The sequence below is a fragment of the Cimex lectularius genome, unplaced genomic scaffold, assembly GCF_000648675.2.
Source record: "Cimex lectularius strain Harlan isolate CLEC.00 unplaced genomic scaffold, Clec_2.1 scaffold188, whole genome shotgun sequence".
Classification (NCBI taxonomy): Eukaryota; Metazoa; Arthropoda; class Insecta; order Hemiptera; family Cimicidae; genus Cimex; species Cimex lectularius.
Genome location: NW_019392882.1, coordinates 1,037,698 through 1,051,731, shown reverse-complemented (window position 1 = coordinate 1,051,731; position 14,034 = coordinate 1,037,698). Strand labels below are relative to the sequence as shown.

Genomic DNA, 14,034 nt, shown 5'->3' with positions numbered 1-14,034 from the left:
AGCAATAAATAAAATTGTTATATTTTTAAATGGAGGCAGGCAAAACTATTCGTTGTCGAAATAATTTTTTAAGACTGTTTCTATTTAAGAAAGTACGCTGACCAAAAAATTGATTTTTATTAAGTAAGTACAATCTAATGAATAAGTTATTGTGTGAAATGCTTTATAGAGCTAATCAAATATTAAGAATACAGACGACTTTGCGAGATTTTCATATGCTAAATGTGCATACGTGTTATTCATAGATTTTCGAATAGGTTTTCTTTATTTTACTCCTGATAAATTGATTTTTTATTTGTTGATTTGCAAATGGAAAAGATACGATAAAACGCTGAGCTAGTTACTCTATTCAAACGTCTTTACTAAAATTCATCGGATGGAATTCGATTTTATCTTGGTTTTGGTTTGTGTCATATATCTTATTATTTCAAATCGAATTTATCTCGGATGTTCACTTCACTCCATACATTTGCAATTCATACAATAAATAAATTACATTAATATTAAATTGCATATATAAAGATTTTCCTTACTATTAAATTTTCAATAGATTGCTTACAAAGTCGAGCCACATGGCACGTTTTAAATTGCCTTTCAACGGAACATTTGCAAAGTGGTTAACGCTTTTTCACCGTCCCTGTGAGAGTTAGAGCTATTGCGAAAAACAATATTAACATCTTTTTGACATAATCGTATTAGAATGTTTCGTTTCTTAACGCTTATGAAAGCCCAAAGAGTTTCATAACCATTGTTAACAGACCATTCCCATAATACCTCTGGTCCATTGTTCGTATGTATTTTGCGTTATGAAGCGATTAAATAACCATTTTTACACAGCAAATAAATAGAAAAATTATATATATAGTGTTTCAGCTAAAAGTGGTATATTTTTTATAATATGATTTGAATTTGACAAGACAAATATTTCAGTATTTCGTCCGTTCCGTGCTCTTCTAAATATTCTCAGTCTCAAAGAATCGAAAAAACCTTCAGTTGTATTAAAAGTAAATGTTGCTGATCGGTAAAACATCCCAAGGAACTATGATTAAAAAATGGGGCCGGCGAACAGGGCTAAACCGTGTGATTCACTCACGCAACAAATGAATTATTTAAGTGGTTCAACCAGAATCAAAAAAGAATGCCGTAACTTTTTTCATAATCCAGACGAATAATTCAACACTGGAGAAGTTCGATGAAGTGAATTTTGAAAGTTTAACATATCGATTGTCCTGGATCTAAAAAGAAATCGGCAAGGTCTAAGTTTTAGTGGAACCTTTGCAGGGTTTTATAAAAAAAATAAAATGGTCAAATAAACGAATTCAATCTATGTAATTTCATTAAGTCCAAACAATCCAATTTTCTTATACAACTCGGTCGTCATTGCTTAGTAACTGTCTTAATGATTTGATATCAGCCTTAATATTATAATTGTATTTAAAAAGAACACGGATAAAGCAAATTTGAAAGAAAGAAAGACATTCCTTCGTCAAGATTTCGAAGAATATTATCATCATTCATCGCGACTTTGAAACAATTTTTAATGTGTAAACATATAATAAATATAAATATTCAACAAATGTATGAATTGTATTCACTAGTTTTTGTGGTCCGCTTGACCAATTAATACCTTTCAATTAATTAAGGTTTTTTGTTGAGATAAAAAAGTCAGTGTCACGAGCGGGATTCGAACCCACGATCTTCCGTTAAATACGCCGCTGCTCTACCACTTGAGCTATGGTGACTTCGATCCACTATGGCACTAACTTCCCATGTCAACCCCCCTTTTGAATTTTCCCTCCTTTTTATGAATTATGCTTTTACGAGTGGACGAGATCTTCATGGAGACGGCCCATTCCACGAGACTGTAATCTCCGACGAAATAATTTGAAGCCAATAAATCTACCCAATTTTCCTCAAATTACATAAAATGATATCATTTTTAACAAGTTAACAATAATATTCAATTGGATGTGCAGTGCGTATGCCTATAGAAATTCCCAACCATAACCCTGCCCATGGACATGTCATCTGCGCTGAGCGAAGTTATCCACGTAATCAAACATCAATTCGTTTTCTGTACTGACTCCCTCAGCGCCATCTTAGCTATCCGTGTTTCTCCATGGTTCCACTAATCCAAAAGATTCATCAAAAAATTATTCATAGATAGAAATGAATAAGCCGACCAGCCGGGAAAAAGGCAGCTGAACAAGCACCTCATGCGTCGCCTCATGCCCCGGAAATACCAGTGAAAAAATAAACATTAGTTGTCTTCCATAATTTATATGGCAGGAATAATTGCAAAATAATGCAGAGAAAGTTTGCTAATGATACTATTTAATTGAAGATACTATTCGTTGGCTCTATATAGAGAGCGTGTAGGAATTCCACCATATGAGAATTGTGGTTGAGCGCGGACAGCGAGTTTGTGGGTCCCGTGTTTCAATTTTTAGAGGAAACATCTGTTTTATAGTATATAATATTTTATAGATATCTCGTACTGTGTTTACTTGTCTGCATTTATACTATATGTTTTCGTTAGCGTGAATGTTTAGTGTGAGAGGGCCGTTGGCGGTATATTCACTAACCCAATGACCCTCACTGATAAAAAAAATCAAGTATTCCACCACGCTAACTGAGGTATTGGCATAAGAATCTATTCAAGATAGATAATATTCGTGAGAGTGTGACTGGGTTTGGATATGGAGATTGATGGCGTTAGAGGCTGAAACGGCCTAAATTTTGATAGGAGAGAGGTCTGACCCCGGTCTGCCAGCAGGGTAATTCTCGAGGCCTGCCAGTAATTTTTTGCAAACTATACAAAAACTCGTATTGCCGGCGGGATGTGAGTAATGATTTGTTGGTATGTATATGTATGTGCGGAATTGAGCAAATATACCAGCGATTTTTCAAATACATTGCAATTATACCCGTGCAAACGTAAAAGTTAAGTTCAAAAGATTCTGCGCTTTGGAAGAATAAGTATTTAGTTAACTGAGGCCAAGTTGCATCATTATATTTTTACAACGAAAATTAAATAAGTAACGAAAACCATTTCGAATCATATTTTTAAAATAGGAAAGCCGTGTTTATTCACGCTAAACTGCCAATTATTGGCTAAATCCAATTTAATTGTATTTTGTTTTTGCTTTTTTACGGAGAAGAAAAAAATGGCAAAAAACGAGTTCTCTATGACTGGAAACGCCGTTTTTCCTGTCTACCTCCGGCAAGAGTCCAATTGGCCGGCAAAGCCAAATTACCAAGGCTAATTACAGGCAGGATCAAAAGCTCGCACGCAATGTTGTCCACTAATGATAGCACTGTGAATGTTGAATGCATACTGCCCTGTGGTGGGGAAGAAGGCGAGATTGGTGGGACTTAATAGGCTTAATAAGCCGCCTACCGGAGACGTAGGATTTATTTGAAAATCGTGTTGTCACCGATACCGAATTCATATCGAGTGGGATACCGGTACAAACGCGGATAAGAGGGTTGTGCAACGGATTCGTAAAAGAGGTTTATCTGTACTTATGTGTACAGTATCTGTATTACATCACGACCTCTTTACTCCCTGACACACTGGCACCTTTCTCGATGAACTTGCAAAACGGATCTGATGGCACGACCCGGGCCAATTAAGATAATCTATTAGGCAATGGTGATAATAAAAAATAACGGAATTAAGAAAAATTATAAGGGGGAGGGATAATCGATTTTATTTTCGGTATAGCAATAGTTATAGAAGGGACGACACTGGCCAGAAACAGGAACCTGCTGAACACAAAGAAAAAATCATAATCGGCCGGGGTATGTATTTGATATGATCAAATTCAACAAGAAAACTAAATTTAGAAAGATAACAGACAATTAATTATACATCAGAGAAGTATGACATGTGCTAAAAATCGAAATTTAACTCAATTTAATTTTTAGCAATCTATTTTAGCAATAGGTTTAGAAATTCTCTTTACTGTGTTAAACGAAATGGGCCTAACTGGGTAACGGAATACATTTTTACATTCATATGAGGGATCCCAAAAAATAATGCCCTATTTGATTTCTCAAAATTCTTGTACGCATTCTTCATTCGCCGTGGTCTTAGAACGGCCGCTAATCGAGTTTTTAATATGCCTGATGAGGGTTTCTTCGTCAATGGGCTGGTCTATGGTGGCTTCTTTGGCAAGTCTAACGGCATGCCCTGCGACCAAGTGGATGTTACCTTTATGTTAATTGGCTCTTTTCCAGCTGATTGGTTGTGAAAAAGTTCTGAATTTCTTGTATAACCGCAGATAATAGGTATATTGCATTAGTTAACAGATTTAAAAGCATGCTACTCTAAGTCAATTTTTTGAGCTGTCGGTGAAATCATGCTCAGGGGTGGTCTTGAGGGTATGATGCCCTGGAAGAGTTGATTATACGCCAAACAAGTGCAAATATCGGATTATTATGTACACAGTAATGAAATAATATACGACCTATTTAAAAAAGAAATCTTTGTAAACCTCAGGTTTCGGCACTACTAACAAAACGCATGTTTATAAATCGCAAGCTCTAGGTAAAAACCTTCAGGAACTATAAAAACACTCAAGCGTCGTTATGATCTTTGCTGTTGAAAAGTCAAACTTGACAAGTCTTGACTATTAATTTTAATAAATTAGGGCAGGATGAAATCAGGCGAAAAATTAGTTTAGAGTTACAAATATCTAGGTCAGGTTTTCACTCCAAAAATCTACTGTACACTCCACAGGAAAGAACTGTCAGGTTTGTATTAGGCTCTATTTGGAAAAGTATAATCAGGCCACCATTTATTTTCAACTCAAAATTTTGAATTTTTAATACCGTTTATAGATTAGTAGTGCATTATGGTTTGCAGATCTGGGATTTCAGTTCATTTGCTGAGTTAAACATGGATAACGCTACAGAGATGTTCAAATCGTCCATATTTCAGTAGGGCGATGTGCTAGTGGAAAAATATTTGGTAAATGTATATTGGAGGCATCGATAAATAAAATGCGATAGTTTAAATGTTTGTGAATTTATTAAGGATTCCATAACTCGAAAATCATTTGAATCCCTCCAAACATTCCCTGTCAACAATGTATTCCGTATGTCAATTTCCATCGAATGTCGAGAGTATATTGGTTGTTCAAAAAGCTCCTATTCCAAGTCTCAGTACGGCTTGGTGAGCCCCGAATTTTGCATTCAAAAGTGTTAAATAATTTTGGGCCATACTGGATAGTAATGAGTACGTTAAAATAGAAAAAACCCAATCTAGTAGAGCATTCCGAGTCGAGCTACGCCCACTCCTGAACCACCATGATTTTCGATTTGTTCACATTTACCCACCCTCAAGATCTATAAAATAGTGTACTGATCACGGGAATTAATCATTCTTTCACTAGGTTAAGAGTTTTATCCTATTAGAGACAATGTGTACCACTACAATCTTGACAACCACGAGCAAAGGGCTGAGGAGGCAACCTTGTTCCATTCCCGTATTCACAGAACTCAGTGCCTTAGATCAAACATATCCCACTGAATGTGTAATCTTTAATAGACCGGACAGTCTTTGAACCGGGATTGAAAAGATTTCATTAACTTTTGAAGCCTAGATACATTTGAGTTCCAAACGTTATTGTTATTAAATTTTAAATAAATAAACTGTATTTATTCCAAAAATAAGTTTAAGTATGTAAGAACATAGAAAAAACTCGAAACGACAAATTTAAGTAGCGCAAATGAAAAAAAACCTCACAAACCTTTGATGTGTCAAGGTACACAAGCTCTCTATATCGGGATTATAAAATTTTGTTCAATATCAAGGCAATCTCACTAAGTAAATTTTAAAATATAAAAAATAATATATGTTTCAATATTTATTTATATATTAACATTATATACGTATATATAATACATATAAATTAAATATATATTTAAAAAATATATATATAATAATAAATTGACTAGTTTTGTAAAAACTAAAACGGCCTTGTGTAAAAAAGGATAAAAAATCAACTTGTTATAGTTGGAGAAAAATATAATCGTCAATCATTATATCATATCATTTGTAATTAGAAATAGTTACAAAACATATTAAACGGCGAAGTGCGCTTGCCAATTAATTGTTAAAAATCTATCCTTCCATCAAGGACATCGTTCTTTTAGGTCTTATTTTTTACACGATCGCGCTAAGGTAATCCACCACTTGGATCATGAACGTTCCTCGTCCTCGGTGCGGCCGTGAGTGCAGATTTGATCGAATTTCCAATAGAAATCGCCATCGTAATAGTAATATTAAATAATTCCATATTAAAGTTGTACAGCCTTCTAGGAAAAGCTTTGTGCAACTCATCTAATAGAACAATTTTCATTTGACATTAAAACCACAAATATTAAATTTATGTGGGTAGTAAGCTTACATAGCTCGCATTAGCCTTAGTTAATATTTTAACAGGAAATAATAAATATGATTGTTGACTACTATTGACATAATTATATATTAAAAAATCAGGGATTTTTTAATATGTAATCATAATATTACGGATGAAGTCAATCACATCAAGCTAATGGACAGTATATACAGGGTGTGCCGTGAACAGTCGTCAATACTTCAGGACTACATGTTAAATTGGACTAAAAATACCTTCTTGTCCAAAGTCTGATTACCAATTCTATTTGAGATATCACTTTTTTTAGGTTACTTCACCATTTACAACTTTATCCCAATAAGTTCCTTGAATCTCATAATATGTTAATTCCAATGTAAATTTGATCAAACCAATAGAAAAAGCATTGAAAATTCTATGAGATTCCTTTTTTTATTGTAACCGTAAGTAAGAAAATACAAAATCACTTAGAATATAACCTTTTAAGAATTTCCAAGTCCTTATTCAATGTTATATTTTCTTGGTCCAGTAAATACTGGCAGGCAATTATGGCGCATATAGGAAAGTTGCCCCTACTAATAATGCAGTAAACACACAACAAATGTCGATTATCACCAAAGAAAAATTAATGTTTAATGGCTATAAAATTGATTTTTATATTTTGCAAAAAATTTGATTATTTATCGATCGGTTAACAAAATATTCATTAAGATTTTAAAACTTCTATTAAAAAAAAAAAATAATTATGTCTGATACAAAGCAAACAAAACAGACTTTTTGGTACACAACTGAGAAGAAAAAACTTCTAAAACTTAGATTAAACGTTCAATATGCCCATCCTCTTTGTGAATGCAAGCCAAAAAGGGGTCCATTAACATTTAATTTAATTTTTTTAGGTTTTTTTTCTAATGTTCTATATTTTAAAGAGCCATTTTTCGTTTAATTAGTATTAATTTTCAAACGTGGAATATTGAATTATTATATTATTATTATTATTATTATTATTATTATTATTATTATTATTATTGAAGCCTTTATTCTATTTCTTAGTTTATTTCGGATGTTTTTTACTTACATTGTAAGCATCTTCAGCCTTATTGTGAACAGAAATCATTTTATTGTGACAAATGTATAAATTTTGAAAATCTGTGCATTAATTTTACCTAATCTTATTTAGTAAAGTAGTAGTAGTAAATTAATAAAAGTAGTAATAATAGATTTTTTTTAAAACCGAGGATAAAGAAAAAGAAGTATTACTGTGTTTTTGTTTCTTATTATTGTTAAGTAGCATTAGTTTACTTATCATATTTGAATGGATGAATAAAAGGATAACGATAAGCCTCAGCCTATACTCATGCTGAGACTATTGCTAGTCTGACTCCATTATTATTATTATTATTATTGGCCATACAAGCCTACGGGAAATGTTGAAATTATGGAACAAAAATTCGAAATCTTTTTAAAAAGATTGAACACCGCACTCACTCCACTATTCATCTCATTTCTAAAAATTCGAAATTCTAATTATAGAACACGAATAAATTTTATAATTTTAAATGAGTTTTTGCACACATTTGTCCTTCCAAATTAAGAATTTTAAAAGGATAAATTAAAGATTTGGATGGCAACAGGATAGATTAGTTTATGAGTAAATGTTTGAGTCATTGTTTTATAAAGCTTTACTCAGAAGGGATGTAGATATCCTAAGATAGAAGGTTTAATGTTAGGGCGTGAAATGACCTTAGCCGTTAAAATGCCATTAAAAATTAATGATAATAAAAATAATGTTTATATGCTTAGGTAAACATGCTGCACCTAAAGACTTCATTGATATTAAACATGATGATTAGGTAAACCAAAATATACAACAATATACAACAAACTTCGAAAAAAACCTTTAGCATTAATTTCAATATATTTAAATAGAAGTTTTGTAATCTTAATAACTATTTTTATGGACGTAACCAAACAATCAAATTTTTAACAAATAAATGGTAATTTTACATTGGTGATAAATTGATTGACCTTTGAAAAATTAGGTAATGTAGGCTGTATAAAAACATATTTTCATGGTGAACAATAATTCATCATACGGAGCTTCCATTAATTTATCTAGGTATAAACGTTATAGTTGTTTATTCATCCCACTACGCCGACCCGAGACCGTACCTCTGGGTTAACCGCCAACTCGTCACAATATATGAAAATAAGTTCAATAAGTTCTCTTTTTAATGGGTCTTCTGAGGAATAATTATTCCGCACATTATGAACTTCAAAGAGACCCAAAGTGTGGAAGGAAGTTAGTCTTGCCTCAAAATCAAAGGAATTTGTTTCGGAAATAGAATCACAAAATGTGAGTACAGACAGACGCGTCTATATTGTTTCAAAAATAAAACACTATTACATGACGACACGCTCCGTCATGAAATAAAACAAACTGAGCCTAAACCTATGCTTTCAAACAAATAAATAATAATAATATTAGGATGTTAAAAATGTTAACAATACATGTCTTAATGGCAAACTTAAAAGAATCAACTTTGATTTTTAAAAATACGAAAAAACAATAAAACAAAAATAAAAATAGCTTACATAACAGTTTTTATAACAAATAAAATTAAAATAGATCCAAATCTGAGTGCTCAGGCTTTCTTTTTTTTTTTTTTTAGCTTTCCTTCTCAATGCCAAGGCTTGACTGAACTATTATGTTCTAACTTAAATTACTTTTTATAAAATTAAACGAGAATCCCCTATCTTTTTTCTTTACCCCATAGCGTTAAAGACTGATTCTAATTTTTATAATAATCTTTTCGATAAATAATACCTCATGATGCAAAAAAAAACTAGTACTGGAAATTTTGGTACCTATTTTAAATTCAGTCTGGAGAAAAATGTCCAATTTTTATATTTTTTTTCTAATCTTCTTTCCAATTCGACTACCTACGTCGTTCTATTAAATAACAAGAGATTCAAAAAAACAGTGAACCTTTTAAACGAACAGTGGTGAAAAGGAAAAAACTTTTATCGGTTTGGAACCTGGGTTCAGGCCAAATCGGCTAGGTTTAAAATTCCGACGAGATGATAGGGTGAAGTGGAACGCCCACAGTTAAACATACCTCAGTCGTATTTTCATGATAAATAGCGCATTTTCTTAAAAAAATAAATTTCTTACCTTTAAAATTGTGTTCGGTGTTTAAAATCCAATCTTCAAGCCTAAAAAAATACAAAAATAATTAAAGGCAACTGTGTAATTAAATCAAGAACATAAAATCTCCGTCGTATTATGTATTGTACTGTAAAGAAGTAACTAACTTTTTTATTTCAACCAAAAACTTACATAAAAAGATTAATTAATTGAAAAAAACTGTAAAGAAGATTGAAAGCTAATCCATTTTGTATAAAAAGTATCATGTTTGTCTTTCTTTTACGTCCCGTGTGGGTCGAATAGGAAAATTGCGTTTGTTTGTGACACAGAAAGAATTGAATGGAATTCACACAGTGAAAAGCAAAGTATAACAAGGCCAATTCCATGGCGATGAATTAAGCAGGTTGAGTTATAGGAAGGCGAAAGCGAAATAGGAATCAAGTGGTGATGATTTGTTTACAAGGATGCTCCTAATAAAATGGACAAGCCGACTGACCTAACATTCATGACATCTTTCAGTGATAAATTGTTCCTGTTCTACTGTGCACTTTCGCTTTGACTGTATTAAAGAAGTACGAAATTCCTACAAACCAGACGTACAGATGTTAAGTAAACAAAGTAAAAATAGATCGTAAAGTATGAAAAATTATTAGACCGGATAATTGGCAATGCTCTGAACTGTGCCAAACGTCGTCCATCATCCGGAGTGGAGAAGTTGCCAGGTTTTCGTATAATTTTACTTTAAGTTCAATATTAATAGAGGGCTGATACAAACTTCAGTTTTTCAATTTTAATTTATAAGTGTAGGGTTGATTATGATGATGATGACTAGTTCAATTATAATGTCATACTGTGTCCTTTAAAATATCTGTTCTAAACTTAGTGTAATCGAGTCCCAATTCGTCGAGGAATTTGATTACTTGACCCGGTTGCAACGGATTCCTTCCACGGTCTTGTTGTAAACCTCAAAAGCACTTTTTCCTGCGTAAAACAACGACAGTCTGTCCAAGAGTTTCCCTCCGCCTTTTCGCATAATATAAATACACCGTGCTAATTAATGCCGATGTTTCTTAGCTTCCCATAGAATTTTCAGTCTCCCAAGAATAATAAAAAAATTGTAAGATATCCGAGCCTCTTCCTTCTACATGATTTGTGGATTGCTCTGTCCAGTGAGATTCCCTCTATATCCTCCTTTCTTTTATGATGGTCTGTATTAGTATGAATGAAAATTATGGATCAGCGGTATGACATATCCGGGGAGGTGGGATATAGAGAAATAGACGGTTGTGCGTGTCTAACATATTAAACTTGTCCTTGCAAGTCAAAACCATCTTCGAGCTGATAAACTTCGAATTCAAGCTGCTTGGCTATTTATGATAACTATGCTTTTGTTTACATTGACAATTACAACAATACAAATTGTATATGTATCTTACAATTGAATGAAATTCTGCTTGAAAGATATTAGGGTACACTCTACTGATGGGTTTAAAGTTTTTTCCAAGCCCCCCCCCTTGTGTCCTAGATCAATTCCTTTCGTTTCTTTGTTATCCTTACGCATGCAAATCTGACTCTGTTTTGCTCGTCTAACTTACTAAATTTGACCTTGTAATTGAGCATTATTCTGATGATGTTCGAGTTCAATACTTTTCATTTCTTCTTGGTTACTGACCTGATAGCTTTACATAGCCTTTATTTTTGTGTTCTTTGTTCAAAATGAATATGAACATCTCTCAATTGCGTGGATGACTTTAAAGATATTGATGCATACTGGTTCCAATTACTTGATTTTTAAGACTTAATACTCTTGCACGTTCTTGCGTCTTAGATCGACAAGTGTATCAGCAGAGTGTTCCCTCCTCTTCTGTGTAATCCGGAACTCATGCAAGTCCTAGGACTCATGGATAGTAAATCACTCTGTTTTTCACATCCAACTTATTAAACTTGTCCTTGTAATTTAGCTTATGATTTTTCTTTCTTGAAGGTGGGATAATAGGTCATGACCTATTATCCCACCTTCAAGAAGGAAAAATCATAAGGCAAACTGTTCAGGTCGAAATATAAGAAAACATCGTTACTCTAATCTTGTAATTTAGATTGATATTTGAGCTGATGAAGTTAGAGTTCAATGCTTCTTACCTATATGACTTGATAGACTTTAATGTTGTGTACGTTTATCAGAATGGATATAAAAATCTCTCAATTGCGTAGATCTCGATTTGAGAAATGTCGAACGCGTCCCCTCGGGCTCTTAGTACTTGATTTTACAAGACCTAATACTCATGTACCCCCTTGCATCCTAGATTCATCGGTATGACAACAGATTGTTCCTTCCAGTTTTCTTTACCTTCACCTAATATAAATCCTAGGATCAAGAATAGAAAAATACTCTGTTTTGTAGGCCCAGCTTATTAAACTTAACCTTGCAATTCAAAACGATATTTGAATGGATCATATTCAGCAAAAACTTGTTTTGATTTTTTCCTTCTTCCTCTGTGCTTGCTTTCCTTACAAATCCTCGTGGTATATTGTTGTTACCCCCTTTCACCTATTATTGGATGTTGTCTAACATTATCACGCATAAGGTATTAGGGAATATCATTGTTCATTGACACTAACATCTAAATTCCTGCATGTCCTACATGTAAAAAGAGAGTGAATTTAATTTTATAAGCCAAAATTAGCAAAATTGGTTTTGCAATTCACAACCATCTTCGAGCACATCAGGTTCTTAGTACTCTTCTGGGCTGCTTGGGTAGTTAAGCGTTATTTCTCTATTCAATTTCAGCATAAACTGAATACAAATTATCCTTTTAATGGTTTCAACTTGAAAGATGTGATGCCCTTGAAGTTGGAGTACTTGATTTTTGGACAGATCCTTCCGTTTCTTCCATTCCGTCAGCTCCTGTATGTCGTAAAATCTTGAAATAGTCAGTGATTCTTTTAACTTATTTAATTAGGTCTTGCAATTCATAATTATTTTCGAGCTGTTGATGTTCAAGTTCAGCGCTCGTCTGTATTTTTGTATTCGTTCTACAAATTGACCTCACATCTCTCAATTACACGGTTACGCATTGAAAGGTAGGGTACACGACCGTGGGCTATGAGTACCAGACCAAATACTCCTATAACTGACCTTTTTGCATTCTTCTTGACCAGGGAGCTTTCCTCCATTCTCACTCCATATTGGTGCTACTTTATTTTCTATAAGTTTTGTTTAAATTCCCATTTAATATTACCATATCATGGAGCAAAGAGTATATTCTCGCTACAGATATAACAAATGCTTCCATTTGTAGGAAAATCGGAATCTAAGAAAAAAAAAACCAACGTCGACTCTTTTATGTAATGAATAATAATACGGTACTATTAAGAAAACATTTTAATTGACAATTTTGCTGTAGATTTAATTTATACTGGAAACACAGAAGACAGATAAATTATATTCTAAACCAAGACATCTAGTCAGTCTAGGTTTTATAATTATACATATTACAGACTTATTTTTTAAAGAAAGTTCACGACTATTTCTAACTAACAGGAAGAATGATTTTCCTTTTAACAAGAAAATGAAATGTTTTGAATTATTATATTTTCAAGATCAATGTAAAAATTTTATTATCATAATTTAAGCACGCGTTGTATTTGTCTATGTTGGAATCTATGGAAATAGGAGAAGACAATAAATTTCATTCTGGGGTTTTGCGCCCCCTTGAATGATAAAAAAGTACAAAATATTCTTATCAAAACAAATAATGATTTAAAGGGGGAGTGGAGGGGTTAGAGACTTTATTTAGGGGTTTGACCAAAGAAAGCCTGCCTGATTTTAGAGAGAAAGAGAATTTTGTAAGAAAAGTTATAAAATATAAAGTACTGGAATGGGGGTTTGAAGACAGGGCTTGATCAATTTTACTGGTTTCCTGTCTAGACCAATTGCGTTGGTTTTTACGCTCATGATATCTATTAATGTGTTGGGCAAGGTAAGATTAAACTCATCTAGGTATGCTGGGAAAATTGGAGGTGCTTGGGATAAATAAACGTTTGGTAAGAGAAAAAAATTGTTACGTCTTGAGTGTATACACAATAAATAAAATGCCATCGAGGGCGACGGACTAAGTAGCATACGCAAGTTTCCAAATGAGAAATCAGTGAAATGAGTTCCTTTGATTTGCATTGAAAGGTTGACATTTAGTATCCGATTTCAGCTTCGAGATTACAATCTCGTTACACGACCTCTCCTACGCTATCTTGTCTGCCAATTAATACAAAGTTAAAATGAACAACAGCAAGCGTAGGGAAAAGTCTATGAGAGTTCTATTAAAATGCTGAAAGATTGAAGATAACCGTTCGATGACGATCGTTCTCAAGAAAGCCTAATAGATTAATCATAGGTCAAACCGACAGATTTTCCCCGAGCCAAGGAACACAAAATAAATCAATATTTATTAACACTGAAGGGAAATGAGTCACGGCCTAATAATAGCGGGATAGAGTTAGGTGGTCTCT

The 14,034-nt window shown here is 33.1% G+C and overlaps 1 protein-coding gene across 4 annotated transcripts in view; it reads right to left on the bottom strand.

The window, feature by feature from the left end:
• The window catches only part of LOC106674383 (protein gustavus), a 380,850-nt gene that overhangs the window by 271,580 nt on the left and 95,236 nt on the right, over nt 1-14,034 (bottom strand). For all 4 annotated transcript variants that reach the window (XM_014407043.2, XM_014407042.2, XM_014407040.2 and 1 more), the window contains one exon: nt 9,556-9,596. The gene's annotated coding sequence lies outside the window, so the exon portion shown is untranslated. The remainder of the gene's footprint in view (nt 1-9,555; nt 9,597-14,034) is intronic.